The sequence below is a fragment of the Simochromis diagramma genome, unplaced genomic scaffold (genome assembly GCF_900408965.1).
Source record: "Simochromis diagramma unplaced genomic scaffold, fSimDia1.1 OVJJ01000604.1, whole genome shotgun sequence".
NCBI lineage: Eukaryota > Metazoa > Chordata > Actinopteri > Cichliformes > Cichlidae > Simochromis > Simochromis diagramma.
Window position 1 is genome coordinate 1923047 of NW_024387416.1, and position 22570 is coordinate 1945616.

The following is a 22570-nucleotide window of genomic DNA, read 5'->3' on the forward strand; positions in this document are numbered from 1 at the left end:
AAGTTGTGCCGGATGTGCGGATTTGAACGGGAATATTAAATTACACCTGCTTTTGATAATAATGCCGGGCATGCTGAGTATCCGTGACAGTCCAAACCCACCCTGAGGACACAACAAATTGTACCTGCTGTTCCCGATGGGCTGTCCAGGTGTGCTAATAATTTCTTCAATTTAAAGACTGTTTACTGCTCGGTGCCGTTCTTCCTGTTCTCAAAGGGCTCAATGCAGTGCTGTGAAAAATTAAGTAGATCTCATGATTCAATAGCTTGTAGAATCTTTGGAGAAGAATCATTTCTGCATGACTTGGTTGTAAAAGACTTTTGGGGACTTTTTCTTTATAGTGGTGCTTTAGTTCACTGAAGTTTGCAAGTATTTGTTTATGCACAGAGTTCTTAAAGTCCCACGACAGCATTTCAATCAGACCGAGGTCTGGACTTTGACTGGGTCATTGCGATGCCTCGACTCTTTTCTTTTTCAGTCATTCTGTTGTGGATTTGCTGCTGTGCTTGGGATCATTGTTCTGTTGCATGACCCAGTTTGGGCGAAGCTTCAGAAGTCAGACTTTCTTTTTCGCAGGACCGTATGGCATATGCCAGAACCACACAGACCATTTCCTGAAGTCTGCTGTGACTGTCAAGCTCCATGGTCCAGGAAAGCCTTATATGTGATTACCTCATCATACAGTTCTGCAGACTCCCATATTTGGCATGGCCACAGCCAGAGACTAAAGACGCCAAAAGCTCAGTTACACTTTTAGATAGTTCTTGCCAACAAATATAGCAGGAAGTATTTCACATTCTGAGGCTGAATCATAAAATAAATCAATTTTACACTGTGTGGATACAAATTGGGCTGGGGGTGATTTATCATTTTACTGGTGTCCAGGCCATTTTGGGTTAAATTAGGGATTTTGCAATGAGGAATGACGTGTTATTTGCATTTTTTTTTTTATGGCACCGAGTCACCCGCAAAATACAGAATCAAAAACCTTGTAAATCAGAGGGAATAGTTGGAAAGTCTCTGCTCGGTCTCGTAATCTGTCTCCTGTCTTAACAAGAGGTGTCTGAGGCAAGAGTGGGGAAGAAACCCAAGTCTCACTGGTACAATTACAGAAGTGCACTGCAGTCACTTAGCCTGCTAATACACGGTGTGATATTAATTACTGTTTGTAAACAATGCACTTTGCAGAGATTATTGCATGCACTCTGCGTCCTCCATTTGTGTTTGGTAATTCTCACAAGTGATTAAGTGGTGCAGCAAGGACAGCTGTTCAAGATGAGTTCATTGGCATGTTTAATTAATTGCACTTGAGATAATTATTCAATCATTACTTTGATTAATTTTCTGCGTCCCAGATAATGCATCAAACGTCTGCTCGACGTCAATAGTTTTGAAAGCATGAGTAAAACAAGCCAAACCGATTTTGGGGGGTTTTGATTTAGGACTAAAGTCAGCTTTTGTTTCCGAAAATAATGCCAATGTCAGCCCGCCACGATGGGAATTCGTTATTTTGAACGCATGGTTGATCTGAACAATGCTAATGCTCACTTAACAGGCATACCATAAAGGTTGCTGTAACACCTGTCGAGCCAACACATCAGCAGCACCCTGCCACCGCTCACTTCCCTGTTTTAAACTCATTTCAGTCTGCGTTGCGTTTAAAACAGGCTTCTTCTTCACCTCCTCAGATATGCAGGGTAGTGGCAACATCCAACTGAAGGAAAGCCAGGCAAATCGTTTGTGAGAGATCTTGTCAAACAGATTAATTCCCACCCTGGGCCTTGGGGTTCTGGACCGTTTTTCTGTCATGCTGCTTTGCCAGGCTTCCTCTTGATAATACCCCAAAGATAAAATTAATTGTGCAGGGAGATGTGGGATGGGGAGTATCTAAAAGGACCTTGAGCAACACATGAAGCTCTCTTTTCCTCTCCGCTCCTCTGCATGTGAAAACACAGAAACAATCAAACCGTCAAAAGCATGACAGATTGCACCGATGATCGCTAACTTTGTTAAGAAGTTTCTGGAAGCGGGAGGTCCTGACAGAAATGTGAAGGGACAAAATCAACCCTTGTGGAATAGCCTTGTCTTCAAATGTCTGTGCTTAAATTACCGTCAAAGTGGAATCCCCTCACTTCATCAGCAGTTTACAAAGAAGCACGTCACACTAACATTTGCCTGCAGCTGTCTAGCTGTTCATCTGCAGGCTGAAGCACATATTCGTCTCTTCTTTGACGCCGATGTTCAGAGTTTAAACAAACTAAAGATGTGGCAGAAATTTAGCATTGACACAGAATCTAATACAAGAATATGAGTCATGCTAACGGCATTGTGATGCAACACAGTACTTAGGCAAATAACCGCTTTGCGTCACTGTTATAAAATGCTAATATTAGTAATGACTGAAGTGCTATTTTTTTTCTTTGGAGCCATTTGGTCAAAAATGTAATATTAAACTAATATAGTTAGTGCCAGCTGGATCATCAAGTTGTTAAAGTGTTAGTGTGGATGTAAATTTCGATGCGATTCATGGGATAGCTATTAAGGCATTTTATTGACAAAGCCTGAAGACAACAAAAGTCTCAGAAATCATCCTCCTGAGACTAGTGGATGCCTGTCTAAAATTTCATGACAAGCCATCCCTTAGTTACTGAGGTTTTTCTAACCACAATGCTAGCTAAAATGCTAGCTAAAAGCTACTATAAATTTCAATGTGATTCATGGGATAGCTATTTAGGCATTTTATTGACAAATCCTAAAGACAACCAAAGTCTCAGAAATTATCTTCTTGAGACCAATGGATGCCTGTACAAAATTTCATGACAAGCAGTCCCTTAGTTACTGAAATTTTTCTAACCACAATGCTAGCTAACCACAATGCTAGCTAAAATGCTAGCTAAACGCTATTTTTCCTGTTCATACTGCCCAATCAGCTATACCTACAACACCGGAGCCAAATGCAGACACACTTGTGTGAAGCAGACCTTTTCCACAACCTCCTGTCGCCATGTGTATCTCACTACATTACAGAACAAGTGCTGATCCCTGCTGTGACAGTGTCTCTGTCTTCACCATTGCCCTTCAAAAGCTACCCAAAGAGCAATTGAACCAAGAAAAAAAATCCATAGAGAGCAAAACAGAGGAGCAGGTAGACTGTGGCAGCTGTACTTCTGCTGTTTTTTTAATAGCCCCTTGGCAGTGGAGCTGCCCCTGTCACCTCTACTGCAGATGGTGCAAATGAGCCTTTATATGCTGCTGTTGGAGACTGTGGACATGCAGCCAAAGCCCAATCGCAATCCATGTTTGCATGGAGAGATGACTCAAACAAAAGTGTTGCTTTTAGTTCTGTCAGAGTCAAAACACATTTTCAGCTGCCTGAGAGGTAAAAAAAAAAAAAAAAAAAAAGACAAGAAAAAGAAAACATGTTACTGCTAGCGCTTAAATCAGGATTTTTTGTCAGCTACAGTATTTTTTTCCTGCACACTAGAGTGACTGTTGTTGCAGCTCTTGCTGTAATTTGTATATTTTTTAGTAGCATATACTGAGATGTTGGTACTGTCAAGAGTTGTAGTATTTTATGAATAAGAGATGAGATCATTGAACTGCTTGCTGCACATCCGTTCCTTTGCAGAGGCAGTCAAACTGTCGTCCGAGCACACATCTTAACTTAGAGCAAAACAGTTCTTGAGAACAACAATGTTTGACAGTTTCCATTTGTGTGGATTTGAGTCTCATTTTACTGAGAACTTCCTGCTCGTACTCTGTGCACGTACACAAAGGCAGCCCTGTGATAACCCTCACAGTCCCTGGGCAGTCTACATCCAACAGCTTTGAGCCTTAGAAGTTGCCGCTGTCACAGTGTGACATCATGAGCTGGGCTGGCAGTGTCCCAGTGGTGTTCTCCTTTGGAGCCAGAGATATTCTTCGACAGAGCTCATCCTGTGATTCCACAGTGTCACTCACGGGCCCAGACAGCCAGGATGACAGCCCTGGAATGAGAGCTCAAGAGCAGGTAGAAACTGTTGACAGGACCCTGGGGAGCAATTATGAGCAAAGCCCCACGGGCTTGCTCAAAGGAAACCACAGCTCGTTTAAGTCGATTAAAAAACAAACCCGCACCCCTGTTAAGGGATAGCACTTCTTGCTAGATTGTTGGACAAAAAAGTTTGATGCTCAACTGGTGACGGATTAATAATAAAAACTCCAAGGGGTTGTCAAAACTAAAGAGTTAAGCTTCAGAGTAAATTAGACTATTTGGATTTCCTGTCAGCAAAATCTTGTCAGTCGTCATCTGTGAATCAGTGAATAGTAAACGTAGTGATGTGATTAACAACTTGACCTTTTGCGAGCTTTTCTACTCTTCAGCACTTGTGTTTTTAAGCCTAGAAAATCCAACAGGAATAAATTCAATAGCTACGTTTGACACTCAGCACTTCACTCTCTTTAAAATACCTTGAAATAATCAAGGCAGACAGGTAATGGTTTGGAATAGGACTCAGCTTGCTGCCCTGTGACAGACATTTCCAATTAAAAAGGGTAAATAACTTGAGATTCATCTATTTCACCCTGTCCCGAGATATATCAGTCTATCGTGCTTTAAATCCATTCAGCCCTGAAATGGTAATATCACAGATTTGGATTTCCTAGGAAAGAGAAATGTCATATAGTTCCAATATCCTCACACTGCTATTTAAATCTCCCTACCCTGTCTGTGTTAGAGTTTTCACGAGGCAAACGGAGCATGGGAGGAAGCCAGTGATATTATAAACATTATATTGTAGCTGGAACTTTACAGAGAGTTTGTTTGCAAGACTTTTGGATATGACTTTTTCTGGCAGCAGTGTGCCAAGGCGTACGTTGCTCACAGGTGGTAATGCCTTAACTTTTACAACCCACTGTTCTACCCGTGGGATGCAAACTCTATGCGTTACTTTCACCAGCTGCTACTATGCACAATTATTTGGATTATTGAGAGCTACTACGTGTTACACAAATATGAACATGTAGTTTGTACCAGTAAATTAGACTATGAATTCACTGATTCGATGGAGTTTGGTAATTAAAACAACATTGTAGAAAGGAAAGCAGAGCAAATGAAAGGAAAAACACAGTATGACAGACATTGTGAAAGTCAGAAAATCTTTAATTGAGATTTTGCTCACATGTAAACCACATGACATAGTGATAAGCATGCTGACAGTGTAGGTTTAAGCGATTAATCCCCCAGTTGTACATGCTTAGAGGTTAGCCCATGACTATCTGGCAACCACGAGTCGTGAGAGAAAAATTAGCACTCTCCAATAGTGATGTGCGATACCACTGATTTCCTTTCCGATCCGATACCAAGTAAAATTCAGGGTGGTATCGACGACACTGATCCGATACCGATACTTTGTACAAAAACGTATTTCAGTTATTATATCTCAAATTATAGCGTCATAATGATTACAGGACATCGGATTACTTGTTCTTATCGTTTAATAATGCAGAGTTATCATATAGAAATAAGAAAACTGAAGTTGTGCGCTATTTGAACATGTTGCCTGCCTGCAGCACTAAAGGACTCTATGAGAGAGGTCTGTCTCGCCCTAGCAGCACCTGTCCCTGTCCACTCTTCCTCTTCAGTTCGCCTCAACATAAGCTGGTCATATTCTGTGATATGATTTACTCTGAAGTGCTTGATGAGGTTAGTAGTGTTGCCACAACACCTCACTTTCTTGCCACATGTATTGCAAACTACGTCTCAACCGTTTGTGGAAGTAAAATATGTCTGCACATGACTCCATTTACGCTCAGCCATTGTTGTGAGTGTACACACCAAGGGGCTGGACACATTTATACAGACGTACTTCGCACATGACTATGGCAGGCGGAAGACTAAGTAGTTCCTTTCAATGTAGACAATCCAAATGATATAGTTTCTTTCCACTCTGTTCCTTTTAATGATAACCTATAAATTTACCCTAAATTACTAAAATATCGATATTTTTATATGATTATCGATTCTAGAACATAAATGACTGGTATCGGAGGAATCGATATTTCAGTATCGATCCGCACATCACTACTCTCCAACCTGTTGCAAGAGGTTGCTGGAAGCTGATAGCAGTCTCTGGGGAAAATGATTGCTAAAACCTCAGAGACCATTCAGTGCCTCCTATTTTTCCCTAGTGACCCTTTAGGGAAAAATGTATTCTCTCAAACCAGTTTGCAAAAACCTCCTTGTGATTGCTTTGGTTGCTAGCATATTGCTGCAAAAATGTGATTAGCTAAACAAGCTAATTATGTCGTCAAACTGACACGTGTAAACTTGAGGTTTGTGAATTTCAGCTGTGGGCTAGCAAGATGTCTGTGAAGCATATCTTCTCCTTATCAATATAAAAGATGTAGGCTGAATATCCCTGTCTTACTGTATCCATGAAATGAACTAGCATGTTGATCTTGTATGACGCTGATCATATCAAAATACCGGCTATCTGTAAGCAAAGCTGGACCTTTCCACATGTAGACTAGACGAGGGGGGAAAAACCTTTTGAATATCAGGCAATATTTTCTTCTTTTTTTCTGTCCAAAGAAGGAAGTAGGTTAAGTTGTGCTTGCATGAGCTGTTTCATTTTTGCTAAATGACAACCCCTTTCAAAGCTGTCTAAACTGACCGGCGTTGTCCGGTCTGATGTTGTGTAACCTCACAGATACTTTGAGCTACCTCCTTATTTCCCAAGGGGAGGCCACAATGGATGGATCCTCATGTTTGTTACACCAGATGCCCTTCCTGACGTCATTTATCTGGGCTCTGGATCGACATTAAGAATACATTAGCTTGTAACCCCTGAGGGGCGAAATTGAACTAGGAAGCTTTCCCTTGTAAGCAGCTGTGTTAACTACCACACCATGAAGCCACTGTCTGATGCACTATAACCTGATACTTGTCGGTTTTGGTAGCTCATATCCTGACAGCAGTGCAGTTTTCGGCTGCAACTCTCTACTCCGCTTTAACCTCCAACTAATCTTCTGGGGGAGGGTTTTAATTCAGACTGTAATTTCTGCTCTGGTACTATTGTTATATAGAATTTAAACAAAGTCTAAATATTATGTATTTTTCCCCTATAACCCCATAACCTAAAATTTCTGACATTATTCATCTGACATTTACTACATAAACCAAACTTTTTCCTGGCCTGATCTCAATCTGGCACAACTGGTTGCGCAGACCAGTGCTGCGAGTGTGATGAATGGGCCGCCTTTGGCCCAAAGCTTGCCCAACTGCTAATAACCAGAGCTGATTTCAAGTCCAAATTACCCCACATCCACATATGCATCCCAAAAGCTCAGCCAAACTTGGATTACTGCTTTTCGAATACAAGTGAGCGACATTTAGCTGTAATCAGCTCCACTTGGCTGACTACCTGCGCTACTGTAGCCTGAGTCTTGCCCTGCTTTTGCCTCGATTAACTCCAGCCTGCACTGATGAAATGCAGCATCATGATAGTGGGGAACATCCAAGGGATGGAAAAAGTCTTCTTTTTTAAATAAATAAAGTGACATGACTCATTAATGTGATGGATGACTTTGCAATTTTCTGGGACCTCAGCATCGACCCAGCCCCACCAGCCCCCTTCAGGAGTACCCCTTGTGGGCCATTCCCAGGTGAAAGCTGGACATTTAAACGTGTCCCTTTTAAGTGCTGAGGCAAGCAGGTCCGCTGGGCAAATGATTGCCCTTTTTAGCTCTTGAAGCTCCTGAGGACCCATTTAACTGTGAAAATAAAATTGTTACATTCACCTAATAGCCAGTTAGTCTAAATTATACAGCAATATTTTAAATGACAAAAACAAAAGCTAAAAATAAATAAGAATATAAATTAAGTTAATTATCATCTGTAAACGCTAAGTGGAGCACATTTTATAGATTGAGAACCAGCGGATTTAAAACAGACTCTTGCTAGTTTGTTTTGATCTTGTTGACCAAAAATGTAAATTAGGAAGGGCAATTTTTGTTCATGAAGGAGATCATGACACATTTAGTTAATTCGTCGCTGTCAAAGCCCAATACTTTTAATCTATGCTATTCAAATTCTAATTGCGCCTCAGTCATGTTTTAAATTATCTGATAGCATCATAGCTTTAAACTTGAAAGAATCCACATTCAGAAATAAGCTTAAAAAAAACATTCAACCTTTCTCGTAGATTCATGAATGTTTCAAACTAATTTGATTGTTCTATCAAAGTCTCTGTGACTTTACCAAAATAAAGTGTGTGAGAAATGTCAAACCTTTTACAGCAAATGGTGTAATCCTTTGTATTTTCAGCCTTTTTGGGTAAAGGTAGATGTCTTCAGATTCCAGGCACAGTATTTCCAGCACCTAGAGTATGCTACACCATATTATACAGTACACTGTGTATACAGTGCACAGCAAACCCCCAGACAAATCGTGTGTTTAGAGTCGATGATCACAGTATGTAGTCTGGTGTGATGGAGTCCTGCCTACACTTTTTTATGGCACTAAATGTTTGCAGTTTCAGAAAAGTCACCTGAGATAGAACTGATCTATATACGGCAGCCCTGATGTTGCATAACACGCTGCCTAAGTACTGATTACTGGCAATTATGTCCAGAGACGGCTGACACAGTCAGATCTATTATAATGCATCCACTCTACAGACACTCACAGAGTTGTTGTACCCTCGCTATCGGTGGGTGACTGGACTTAGTTTCTATGGGAACCAAAGTGCAACACACACTGGTAAAATGAAAATACAGCTGTTGTTGTTCAGACAAACGGTATAAAGCAAAAGTAAAGCCGACTGTTTTAGAACTGCTACGAGCTGAGCAGCTGTTACACTAAAGATATCCCGACTTATAGTTATAGTATATATACTCATAGTTTTTTGCTGCCGGATGGGGAGGGGTAACAGCACTAGATGACAAAATCCATTACATATGTGATTGAGCTTCATACTTTTGCTATGCTAAACTCTGAATGTTCAATGATAGCAGAGTTAGGTGGCAGTTCCAAACCTTTTTTGTGCCACGTACCGGTTTATGTTCGACAATATTTTCACGGACCGGCCTTTAAGGTGTCGCGGATAAATACAACAAAATGAAACCAGTACCAGTACCAAAAAAAAGAAGATTTATTCATAACACATGGGAAAACAACCAGGGAAACAGAGTTAACGAGAAAAATGATAATAAAATAACGAACCCTGAAAATCATAAATTTCACAGCCCGGTAACAAACGACTCAAGGACCGGGGGTTGGGGGCCACCGCTTTAGATAGTCTTAGCTGGTTAAAGTATGAACTTACAGCTGCACAGCCAACTTTAAATAACTCAGATGTTTGTGCTTCATCAAAAATAAAGAAATGATACCGCATTAGACCCCAGTCACACCAGCCCAAGGACCCATTTAAGTGTGTTTCTCGATCGGTTGGCGTGTGGTTCCTGGACAATGAGGACAGTTGCTGAGGCAGGCAAGTTTATTAAGTCCGATTAATGCGGACCTAGAGACTGATTAGTGACCCCCTCTCCAGTGAACGTTTTCTGTGATTCGAGTTTTATTACCACTTGACAAATGTTTGCAGACAAGTTGGCATTTTCGATGCGAACTACTACCCGCTTGGCATCCACTTTTTGTGAGAGATTTAGCCTAGCAAAAGCCTAAACCTCCAGCAGCGACATGCCAACCGCACTTAGTCAGGAAACACACATTTTTCCCTCTCTGCCATAGATCCTGTGTAGCTAAACTTTAGCTCTTCTTAGACAATTGAATTCTAAATTATTCAATTTCAGCCTTCTGGTGTTCATTCTAGATCTCTTTCAGTCCTCTTGTGTGCGCATATGCATCACCACAGAAAACTGTGGTCTTGGAGTCATCGGCTGTATTGGGAACTACCAGAAAAGCAGCTTTGAGGCAGGATTATTTATCTCTTTTTTTGCATATAACACAAATAATCTGTGTCATTAAATAAAATTGAATTGTAGAGTTCAGGATAGGTGTAGGTGTGATCACTTTGAGTTTTCCTAAAATACTGTGTAAAGTGCAGATGCACCTATTAATACCACACAAGTGGATTTTCTTAATTAGTGTCTCCAGTCCCACATTCCCAGTCTGAATACCACTCAGGTCCAAACTTCCAGTATGAACTTCTCCTCTTTGGCAGTATCAACATATGTGTCTCCATATTAATCTTTCTCTGTCCTTTTGATTATCTGTGCACGTGCCTCAAGGGTCATTCAGATGTTTTGCTTGAAGGGCTGTCTGGTTTTGACAAGTGCCCTACTCACCTGTGTACATGGCATGAATAGAACACAAAGTAAATATGTCCTCCCTTATGGTAGGTCAGACTACAAGGCAGTCCACTTTTCTGCACACAGTGTTGCAGGTCTAAATCAAGAACTGAATTTCAACACAGTGGCATACGAAGCTTTTGCCTCAAGGGCCTGATTTCCTTGTTCTCTGGTGTTTTAACAATGAGGCTGTTCTTGACAGTCCAACTGAGGCAGTCATGTTTAAGTGGCCCTTGAGCCCAGCCTGTTTTGTGTAACAGAGTTAAAAGCACTAAAGTGCATCAGGACTACTGATATGTGCCCAATAAATATCATCAAGCCAGTCCTTCCAAATGCAAAATCAAACCAAAACAAAAAATGCATGAAAGATTACCTCGTTGATCACCCTAAAGATGGTTAATGTCATGTTTACCTTCTTTTGAAGCTATCACTCAGTGATATTCAATAGAATTAGGATCAAGACTCAGAATGGTCCAGTGTTTTCTACTTATTCTTGTTTTCATTCATTTTATCTTATATCTCATTATGCTGTTGGAAAAACCATGACCAGCAACTGCCTGGATACCTTGATTTTATTGTGTCCTTTGCAGATTCAAGCACACTGTGCCTAATGCAGCAACACAACCCTATGGTGTGTGATGGTGTACTTTTCTTTTTAATAAAAAGTTGGGTTTTTTTCTACCATGACCACAGGGCTGATGTGACTTAGCACAAAGCTCCAATTTTGTTTCAGCTGTCCCAACAAAACTCACCCACAAGCACTGTGGCTTGAAGCCCACTTTCATTTAGAAGGTAACATATGGTGCGGCTAGATACTACTGCGAGTCTTAATCTCTAAAGTCAGGTTGTATCCATCCTGACGTTTTCTTAGCTTTTAGTTTTGCACTTTAAACTACCCCCTTGTTAAATCTGGGGTCAGGTTTCCTCTGGGCCAGAGGTGGGCAAATACTCTTCCCATGTCTTTACAAGCTTTTTAGTGCGGCCCCCAACAACATTCCCAGTTTCCCATGTTTCCCCTTGGGAAAATTAATTTCCCTCCCCTGCTCTAGCCCGTGTCAGCATCTCCCTGTGAATCTTTACCATGACCACACGTGGCTATTACAGTTTTATCCTCTCAGATAACTTATGTGTGCGTGTTAAATGTGGCACACATGATGATGATGATGATGACAAATACCACAATAATTGGATCGCTCCATTTGTCAGGGCTGAAGATTAAAACCATGTTATACTAATTAAAGTCTGCTTTAAATATGACTACACCCACATTTATATAGCAACACTTGGAAAGGGGATTTGTCTGTGCTATTTTAGACTACGGTTCAGTTCTTTTCGCACATTCTTTGTTTAAAGTTAAAGCGAGCCAACATCATAATAGTGGGCATAGCCCTGTGTCAACTTTGTCTGAAACTTAGCAGTTCGTAAAGGAACTTAGAATAGAATCTGCAAACTCTGGACACCTCTCAGAGTTAGCAGTAAGGGTAAACATTTTCATTTCATTTAAGTGCCCATTTAAACATATATACCCAAAAGCTTTATGTGCATTTTCATTCAAAGACAACACAGAGATGATTTCTCAAAGATGCATCTTTGCATGTTAACAGCAGACTTCTTTATAGTACATCGTTACATTTCCAAGCTCGTATTACTATCATCCTTCAATCCTAGACGTTGTACTGTATCACAAAATATCCACATAGTACTCCATAGTTTAAACACTACACTGCAAAAATTGTGCTATCTTAGTGTCAGCACAAATTCTTACACAACAGAAATTGTTGACAAGAATCAATCATAATCTAACTTTAAATATCAATGCAGTTAATTTACTTTCAGCTGGCTAAAGTCAGGCATGTACCTGTGAATACTGTACTTCTGCCACTACCAAAGAACTGCTGCTGCAGACGGGATGATCCTCTTAGAGGCTCGGCAATCTGGGACACTATTCCCACTTCTTACTTTTGCCAATTTGCTCCTGGAAGCCCCTGAGTCCTTGTCTTCATTAAAGGAGTTCCTCATTGATCAATCACTGTCAGGGGAGTTGCCCTGTAATTGCACTGAGGCGTAATCATGACTGACGTCTCCCCCCCTCTCCCCCCTGCTCTGTCACAGGTCTCGGGAGAGAGAATGCTCCATGACTTTCACACCTTCGACCTCAAGGTAGGCCCCTCTAAGGATTTTACTCTTCCCTTTGGGGTTTATCTTTAACGTTATCAGGTTTTGGACTGATTATCGTCACTCATGCATGTGTTTGTGCATGTATGTTAATGGAGATGGGGACAGGTAAGTTAAGGTTTTGAATAAATATGAAATATATTTTTCACTGATACGACTGATTTCCTGTCATAGATGCGATAGACTATATTATGTGTATTCATTTAAGAATTTTTCTATGTAATATATTTATACTTAGAGATACACTCTGTAAAATACACAGAGGTTCTTCACTGACTTGAAAAGAACACTTAACAGACAGCAGACGGGGGAAAAATGCCGATCTTGGCCTCTCGTCAAGTTGCTCATGGAGCTAATGTTGTAGATTAGCAGTTGCTGTAACCTTCAGCTTGTCATTTTCCCAAGCAAAAGTGTCTGCAAGCACTCTTGATGTTTTGTACTTATAAGAGACTTTAGATAACCAATTTAAAATCCAGTATTTTGTAACCCCTGTGTTTAATCTTGGCATTTACATGCTCTAACTACACGAGCAGGCTCAGGTAGACAAAATTGAATGCTAATGTGATGCATAATATGAAGCAATAGTTTATCCCAGTTATTCATTTATTTGACATCAAGATCTTGTCTTTATTGAATTGTATTTTTTCCCCCTCCAACAATGTGGCTAAGGCTTTTTATGCATGACGCATAAAGTCCTGAGCTGCTTTGTTTTATGAGACATAAACTAATACGTACAGTCATTTCAGTGTTTCCCCGTGCTTTAGCTCCAAGTGTTTGGAAATGAATACGTTCCTGCTCACAGTTAACTTTTCACAGCTGTAGCACATGCAGAAATGTCACATGTAAGTTTGCCATCAGCTCTGTAATGTGTGATGTCAAGCCAGCACATAGATTTTTGGAGTATGACTTGCAAAAGATGCAAAATGATTGGTTGATTTTCATGGAATGGAACTGATACTGTTGCCATGACATTAAACCTACCAGGATGCAAAAGTTCCAAAAACATTATAAGATTGTGTAAAATGATTTGTCGCTCTGCCCATTTCTGTCACAGTAAGAGGTTTGATGGTAAAGCTTGTGATCATGCTTACAACTGGCGATTGCTGTTAATGCCTGCTGTGCCTACACCGAGCACTATTAGATTTAGCTTGTAATCCGTTACAATATTTCATCTTTTAATTGTTCTCATTTTGAAATTGTAATTTTATTAACTCATTTATGTACTTCAGCACTTGGCAAAGAATAACCTCGCCTCTACCCGCTTCCCACAACACGTGCTGTACATTTTCAAATGTCATTTATGTGACACTTGTAATACAAACATCCATAATGTTTTAACTAGGGGGGGAATTGCAACACGGATCTCAATCATTGTGAATTCAGGGCGCAGTCAGAAGAAAGGAAGGTCAGCACGGCTGAACTCTCCTTCCTACAAAACATGATTGTTTTATCAAACTTTGAAAACATGCTCATGATTACTGCTGCTGTGGCAAAACGTCAACAGAATACTGCGGAAAATGCTTTTCCCTGGGAAACTATAGCAGCATTTTCATCTTTTGGGAATAATTCGGCCTTATTTTATACATTTTACCAATGGTAGAGGTTAGGATTTGGACAAGTAGAAAAGTGGCTATTTGCACATAACTAATGTTTTAGAAACACATATACTTACACTCGTAATGTAATAATATAAAGACATCTGTAGATGAAATAGAAGTGTTGTTTTTCACTGTCAGTCTATGAGATTGCAGGGACCTTGGCATTTACTAAGTCTGCCATGTCATTGTCTGGAAAAGTGTTCAGGACCATGTACGAGGAGGAAAGTTTTAAATTTAAAATGTAATCAGCACAATCACCACAAGCAATCAGTTCCTCTTCATTTCACCTGATCGAGCCCCCTGCTAAAAGGAGGCTGTTAAATAGAGCATCTTATCAGGCCTGGATTAAGTTTTGACTTTGATTAACATCTGTAGTCTGAGTTTAGAATGTCAAAGTTCAACTTAAAGGGAGAGATAGACAATTATAAATATATATAATATATATGTGTGTGTGTGTGTGTGTGTGTAAATTGTCTATCTCTCTTTTTATAAGGCACACTTTCTATCCTTTATTAAATACAATTGTTTATTGATTTTTTCCAGAGTTGCATGAGAATCATACAGTAAAGCTAAAGTGACATTAGCTTAAAACTGATTAGCTTAGTTTAGCATCAGATTTGTGTAGAAGGTCAAAGGTCAGTTCGCCCTTTAGTAATAAAATCTACTCTAAAGAGTACCGTTCAAAGCTGACTTTTTAAAATCATTTTTGTTGAATCATCACAAATAAATAAATCAGACATACATAGGCGACCGTGGCTCAGGGGGGTTGGGAAGCGCATCTGTAACCGGAAGGTCGCCGGTTCGATCTCCTGGGCTCTCTGTCCTGGTCGTTGTGTCCTTGGGCAAGACACTTCACCTACCGCCTACTGGTGTTGGCCAGAGGGGCCGATGGCGCAATATGGCAGCCTCGCATCTGTCAGTCTGCCCCAGGTCAGCTGTGGCTACAACTGTAGCTGCCTCCACCAGTGTGTGAATGTGAGAGTGAATGAATAGTGGCATTGTAAAGCGCTTTGGGTGCCTTGAAAAGCGCTATATAAATCCAATCCATTATTATGTGTAAGACTGTCTGTGCAAATATGTTTGAGGACATTGGAAAGTTAACTCCATACAACACTTTCAATGACAGGCTTCTGTTTCAGACAATGAAAATGCAGAAGTGTACAAAGACGTATACAAATAAATGCCGAGGTAATAAGGTGATAAGGGGAGGTTTAAGGTGAGTGTTAAAAAAAAAGTTTAAAAGAATGCAGAAAATCATATATTCAGAAAAATGAATTTAAAAGTGAATCAGTTCAGTCGGGAACCAAACAAACAGGATAATCAGTGGAAATGTACATAAAAAAGAGGCAAACTAATATAATTGTCAATTTATGTCAAATTTCTGAATTAACTAATGCCCACATTTTTGAATCCTTTGATTCTTTTAGTTATATATTAGTCTTAATCTCTTCCTTTTGTCTTTAACCCCCATTTAACCCATTTCCCATGTAACCCCCCCTCCGCAGGTGATTACACACAGAACAGTGGAGGTGGAGAGAAGCACAGATATCAGATATAAGTGTTACTAAATCGTGTGTTGTTTTTCTTTTAAAAAAACAAGCTATGATTTTCGCTTTTTAGATCAGGACGGACTTGTTGAAATAACATATGGGAAACAGGAGCAGTAGGTCGCTGTTTCAGGGCTAGATGATGGAATGGTCTCCAGTTTCTAACATCTTAATTTTTTTTTATTATTATTTGTATATAATAGCTGTCAAATGTCATGCACAAAATCTTAGAACAGTAATTTGTTTCATTCCGTACATGACTTAGAGGAAATTATGCATGTGATTTTTCTCAAGCAGTGAGAAATGTCTGCGTGCATGCTGAGCCATCAGAATGAATTCTTTGTAGCTGAGGAATCTGCCGGCTTCAGAGCTCTGTGTGTTTCTTGAGCAGTGGGCATGTTTGAAAGGCCGGCTGCAGTCTGCCCACCCAATCACAAGTTAGAAATAGTCATTTTCTTTCCTACTTTTCCATTGTTGGTACTTGTTTTTTCTTAACTTTTAACTGGTTGGGCAAGTGGCATTAAAGCAACAAAGACAAACTTTCAATTAATGTAATTCCCTTATTTACTGGAGATGTATATTTGTAAGGGTATTATAATTTATACACATTTCTTTATCCTCCAAACTTCAGGACATAAATTTGTCCGTTTTGCATCACAGGACTAATTTCCAGGATAATTACTTGTGAAAAAAATGACTCGACAGTCTTAAGAAAATTAGATTTACTCGATTTGCAAATAAATAAAAACAATGGGGTTCAGATAAATCCCCTTTTTGGCATTGTCCAAATTTCATTACGAAAGCCACCACAAGCTGCACTGACTGACCAGCTTTGAACATTTTGTGAATTTCAATGTCACTACAGCTGAGCTCATTTGGGAAAAGGCGAACCAAGCACACGCACAGGCTATATCCAGACATAATAAACTGTCGCCCTGTTCACAGAGGCGTGGAAAGGAGAGAACACCTCCCCAGCACATCCTCAGACACATCTGTGCCCATGCCCCTAAAATTATGTTTCTTTTGCAGTGGAAATAGGTCAGCCGTGAATACCTGGCTCCTTCCATCTCAAAAAACCCTTTAACACACTTAATTAAGAACGTAACTGTGTGGATTTTTGAGTGTGAGAGAAGTGGACTGTTTTGTTTGTTTGTGAACTTTTTGACATGCTGAGAAGATGTGCGACTGATATGTGAAAGGAGGGGATGCGTTTCGGAGACATGAAATATTTCCGTAAATCTGAACGTTTTACAAGCGGCTTTGTTAGGAACTGCAAAGGCACAATAATGGAAACTTGGCCCTCATTTAGACACTGAATCATTCAGATTGCACCACTGTGATTGCTTAATTAAATGCTCGACTGTGTAATGACTTTGCTTGAGAGGGAATTAAATGTCTAAATGCTGCAGAATCTGCGTTGAGCTGAATAGAAATCAATGGGACACGGTGCAGGAACCGAAGGTGTTTTCCGACTTGTTTAGGGTGAATGTTTGGTATTGATGCCATCCCTCAGTCACTCAGTCAAAAGCTCATTCCTCTAAGTCCACAGCATTGATTGCTGGCATACAAACAGTGTGCTTACTTGGTGCTTTCTTGTGAGATCGAGGAAGTCTATTACTTACATGTCTTCAGCCTGCTGTGTGTAATAGTGGATCTACTGTACAATCGTCCAGTGATTAGGGGGCTGTAAGATTACAAGAGATCAATAACGATACATATTAAAAGAAATTTACCACATCTGCTGCATTTCAAACGCAGCCCCAGTGGTCCCTGTCCGCGTCTGTTTACGTTACGATCACGTTTCAAGCTGGTTTGAGTTCATAGTGTATGTTATTCCTCGCTGGCTATTAAAACATGGCCGCATTTTTCTCTCAAAATAACTTTCAGAGTCCAAAATTATCACTCGTCCGGCATATTTTCAGAGTGTTCTACTACAAAAGCCCAAAGGCAAACATTAAAACCCATCCCACATGGAAATAGTTCTTGAAAGGAGTGCAGCCCAGCTAATCTCACAAATATTTGATTGAACCAAAGACCTTTAGAAACCGCCGAAGCTGCGAAGGGCATACAACTCCTAAAATGACAACCGATTATCAAACTGCCTCTGGCTCGAGACACTGTAATCCCCCAGATGTTGCAGTCTATGAAATACGAGAGTCTGAATTAGATTTCTCAAACAATGTCGGCTTGTCTGCATTCGTAAACCCTCAGCATTTAAGTCACAAAATTAAGTTGACCCCATCGGAAAGCTTAAGGACATGTAACAAAGCCCCCGGCAGTCTTATTACTTCATCTGCTTTGATCTCATCTACTCTGTGTAATAAGTTCCCACTCTAGCAAGACCACTGGGGCTAATAAGGGTTTTTATCTGCTTTTTGATATTAGATATTAACACCTCATCAAAGTTAAGCCAGCTGTAGGCTCTAGTCGTGCCTCCAAATTTACATTAGCCTAACAATGTCTCTAAAGGAAATCTTATCAAATTCAAATTAAGGGCGAGTTGAATAGCCAGAAGGAAACTGCTACCCATCACTCAAGGAACAAGTCGTTTGGTTCTGCACAAGCAGGCTTTGGAAATCACTGGACAGTAGGTTTATTTTTTGGTACGAGAACGTTAATACTTTAAAATCGCCCCTCGCAATCCCGAATCAAAACTGCACGCATTTGCAGCGAATGAATGATGAATGTTTAGCCGGCAGGAATGAAAATAGGTCTGACTGACACAATCAGGATTTGCTGATTGAGAACTCCATAAATAGCGTCTCTAGTCAGCCAGCCTTTGTGATCTTTACCTGAAGGGGGTAGATGTTCGTAGCGCGTGTGTTGTTTTTGATGTTATCATCAGATACTCGGTGCAGGTTGTAACCCAGTGGTTGGTTGGAATCACCCGTGAAGCCGAACGCACTTACGTAAACATCTGTCGTCAATCCTCGCCATTCCTGAACGGCATACCCAAGTGAAGACAAGCGTATAGCTTTTTTTTTTCGTGTGTGACGAAAGAAGAACAAAACACTAGAATCGAAGTTATTTTAGAGGCCTTACTTCTTCAAACATTTGTCAAGGTAAACCCTGTATCTAGGGAGAGAGAGAGAGTGCAAAGGTTTCAGAATTCTTATCATCCCTTGTGGCATCCTTTGTCAGGTTGTATGAAAAAAAAAATGAAATATTAACTGGAAAATATAGCTCGGAGAGATAGAAAATAAATTACTTCAGTGTGGCAAGGAAAAGAAGATTGTGAGATTTATCAAGTCAAGATGGAAATGCCTGCTAAGTCTGTGCCCCTACCTTGAAAAATTAAAGGAAAAAAAGCATTAAATGCCTTCGAGTACATTGTGATGTAAAGGCATGCATGTGCGCCTGCAAAGATGTAGCGTGTGGAATTTGTTGTTTGAATGTGATGGCGTTGCATGTGGCAACAGATCATACAGAAGATTCAGCTAACACATACGAACACGCAGGGAGGGTATCCAAAATAATCCAAGCTGTACTCCCGTCTTTTAACACTTAACAGATTTGGTGTAAAACAGCTTGACTGGCAAAATCTATAATTGTACAGATAAGTGAACATGTTAGCTAGATAAAGGTTAAACTATCAGGGATATGTTCTCCATCCGTCTAAAGCCAATTTTACACATTCAGCTCAAGCAACAGAGGGTGGGAAAAAAAGGAGGCGGGGGGGGGTGAAAAAAACTGGCAAGTCAATATTGATTGATCTGGAGCCTTAGCAATTACCTCCATGTGCAGAAGACCATGTTAAGGTCAGTATTATCTTAGCTCATTTTATGGGTCAGTGCTCTGGCTTTAGCTGAAATAAATTAATGGGGTAAACACTTTAGCTCACCTTGATGAAATGGATGAAGTGGAAAAGCTTTGCATAGGTGGGAGGTACAGTGCTGCGGAGTGACCCTTGATATTTTCCCGAACGCCCATAGGTCGTAAAATCCCAGCATTAAATAACACTGACTACCCAGCGATGAAACCATAAGGCCAATAATGCACTGTTAAGAAGCAGTGGAGCTATTAAATTAATCTCGTTTACGGGTTAACCAAACCCATTCGCTTGAATGGATAGATGTCCTACGGAATAAATAAAAGCGGTTACAACAGCGATTTTCATGAATGAATTTCTTCACATCTGGGAGATTTTATTTTTTTTGAAATTAAATGAAAAACATTGTGGAGAATAGCAGGAGAAATTAACCTTGTATGTATATATATTTATGTCTATATATATTAATTTGCATATATTTACTGCATCAGGCATTTTTTTCTTTTCTTTTTTTTGCAGTTTATTTCTTAAAAATGTATCAGGCAATTTATTTATTTCATTTTTTCGGTGGGAAAAGAAAAGTCACACTGATGATATAGAAGTCTCAAAAACTCATGCATGTTTTAACCCAGCGGTCCCCACCCCCGGGCCACAGACCGAGTCGTTTGGTACCGGGTCGCGAGAGTTGAGGCTCCGGTGTGAAATTTATGGTTTTCAGGGTTCTTACGTTATTTTACGTTATTTTTTTTTAATCGTTAACTCGTTTACCCTGGGTCTTTTCCCCGTGTGTTATGAATAAATCTTTCTTTTGTTACAGGTTCTGGTTTTATTTTGTTGCATTTATCCGCGACACCTTAAAGGCCGGTCCGTGAAAATATTGTCAGACATAAACCGGTCCGTGGCGCAAAAAAGATTGGCGACCGCTGTTTTAACCCATGTATATAAGGGTTAAAACAACTACGGGACACAGTGTGCTTCCTATTTCTCCTCTTTACTCCTGAAAGCCTCCTTGGAGTAACCCTTGAAGCTCTTTTACAAACTGTGTGGTGTCTGTCGTTTTTCAGGCCTGCTTATATAAAAACAGGACATGAGTAAGCATGAGAAGTTAGTGAGGGTGGTCTTTGCCAATGCATTTTCTCTTATACCTCCTGCCAAGTGAAATCGCCAGTATACTGATGGTAGTATAAAGCAAGTACTTCACGGCCGTGTCAACCACTCTAGTAACATTCATATGCTGTGCATTTCTTTTATGCATCGCTGTTGCCAAAGGCTGCCATTATCAATTAAAACTAGGCAAACAGCAACGAGTAGCCCACTGCACAGCACGACTGTAGCACCCTCAATCCTTTATAATAGCAGAGTCCTCAATTTTGCATGTTATTTCTTGACACCTGTGTGTATTTAACTGGAGGGAACGGAGAGCGTTATCACTCAGCCAAACGCGTCACCTTTGTATTGGAATTCTGCTCTGGCCTTCGGGCCGACTCAAGAACACAACAGAGCTGTTTGTAAGTCCAAAATAAATTCAATTTCCAATGCAGTGATCTCCTTAATGAAAAGTCAATGCCCCTCACTCATTGGCAAGCTCCCATGGGGACGGCGAGAAAGATGAATTTATCAACAGGCTGGAGACTGCGCCCTAGGGGACACCCACCCCCTTACGATCAAACAGAATACGACTGCGTGTGTCCGACCGCTCTTCCATTATTACCCAGCTCCTGCTTTTAATGTGAGCTGACGAAGGAGCGATGACAGTATCGATCTGGCCAAAGTGCTATTTATGTACTCACAAATCCTGTAATCAGTGATTACAAAAGCACTCTACCATTGCAGCTAGCTCGTTCTCATTTTGTTAAGTCCACAGGGTGACATTTTGCTCGTGTCATATGCATGCAGGGTTGTCTTAACGTGCCTGTTTTGCAGCCTTTCCTCAGTGAAACGTTAGCATGCAAGCTCCCGCCACACGTCTTCAAATCAAATCAGGCTGTATTTCTGGACAAACATCTAAACATGAACCTGATTTTACTTTGGAGCGTCCCCTTCATCTGCAGCATAGATTCATTTCTTTATTTATTTTCTTGCCAATTTTTTTAGCTGAAACGCCGCATTGTTGCGCTGCATTCCTGTGAACGCTTCAGAAGTTTCTGATTATTAATAACACCGTGTCTTGTCAGCAGCATAACCTCCCGATAAGTAAAGGGTGGGGGGAGGGGGACATGAGGTTGTTGTCATGGCGTATGGTTAACAGTATTATAGATAAGCTCTAATCCCCCGCTCGGCTCACTGTAATGCATAGCAAAAGTGATGGAAGCGGAGAACATGCACATGTGTAAACATCAGCCGCCGAAGGAGCGGCGTGCTGAAATGACACAGCAGAGAGAGAGAGGAGCACGCAGCGCGCCGCTTGCTTACAACGGCGAGGTAATTCATGCTCATCAAAGTCATCACTCCATAAGCACAGCTCTTGTGAGCCTTTCACTCACATGAGGTGCAACAGTAAATCATGTGTAGTGAGCATGACCACATTCTGCCCCTCTGCTACACATTCATGAATAAAACTCAAATATGGATCATTGTTGACCTCATACGTTTAGGACGGGAGCTCCATCCGTACTGCGGCGTCTCATCCCAAAATTGGGACTAGAACAGGGTGGGGGTGGGGGGAATCAAATATCAATCATATCTTAACCTGCATTTATGTAGTCAGTGTTTGGTGCTAATTTTCAAACATTTACAGTTTTGATGGGTAAGCCCTAATTTTTGTAGGATTTTGCATTGATGATTAATTGTGGATGAAGCAAAGATAAGGTATCATCACAGTTATAGTATGCCTCGGGTTTTCTTTATTTATGGATACGGGATGGTTTAAAAAAATAGATATATATAGCTCACAGAATCCAGCTGACATGGGCATCAGCAGGCGGACAAAAATGATATAGAAACAGGATAAACAGCTGATTAAATCCTAAATTTAGCCTTTTTTTCTGTCTTGGTTCCTTGATTAGAGACTTTAGCTTTTAGCTAAACAACATTAAAATTGGATCGTATGACGTTCAGGGGGAGAAAAAAAAACAGCACATTTAAATGCGCGACGTCAATGATATAGAAAATTAGTTCCAACGACTGTTGTCCATTTGTCTCGGAATAATGCAAGGCATAATTTGGAAAGATAAAAAAAACAGAAAGTAATTTCG

At 40.4% G+C, this 22570-nt stretch overlaps 1 protein-coding gene across 39 annotated transcripts in view; it reads left to right on the forward strand.

Moving 5' to 3' along the window:
* LOC120721802 (receptor-type tyrosine-protein phosphatase delta-like) overlaps positions 1-22570 on the forward strand; it is a 404829-nt gene that overhangs the window by 183804 nt on the left and 198455 nt on the right. For all 39 annotated transcript variants that reach the window (XM_040012365.1, XM_040012377.1, XM_040012374.1 and 36 more), the window contains one exon: positions 12400-12447. The gene's annotated coding sequence lies outside the window, so the exon portion shown is untranslated. The remainder of the gene's footprint in view (positions 1-12399; positions 12448-22570) is intronic.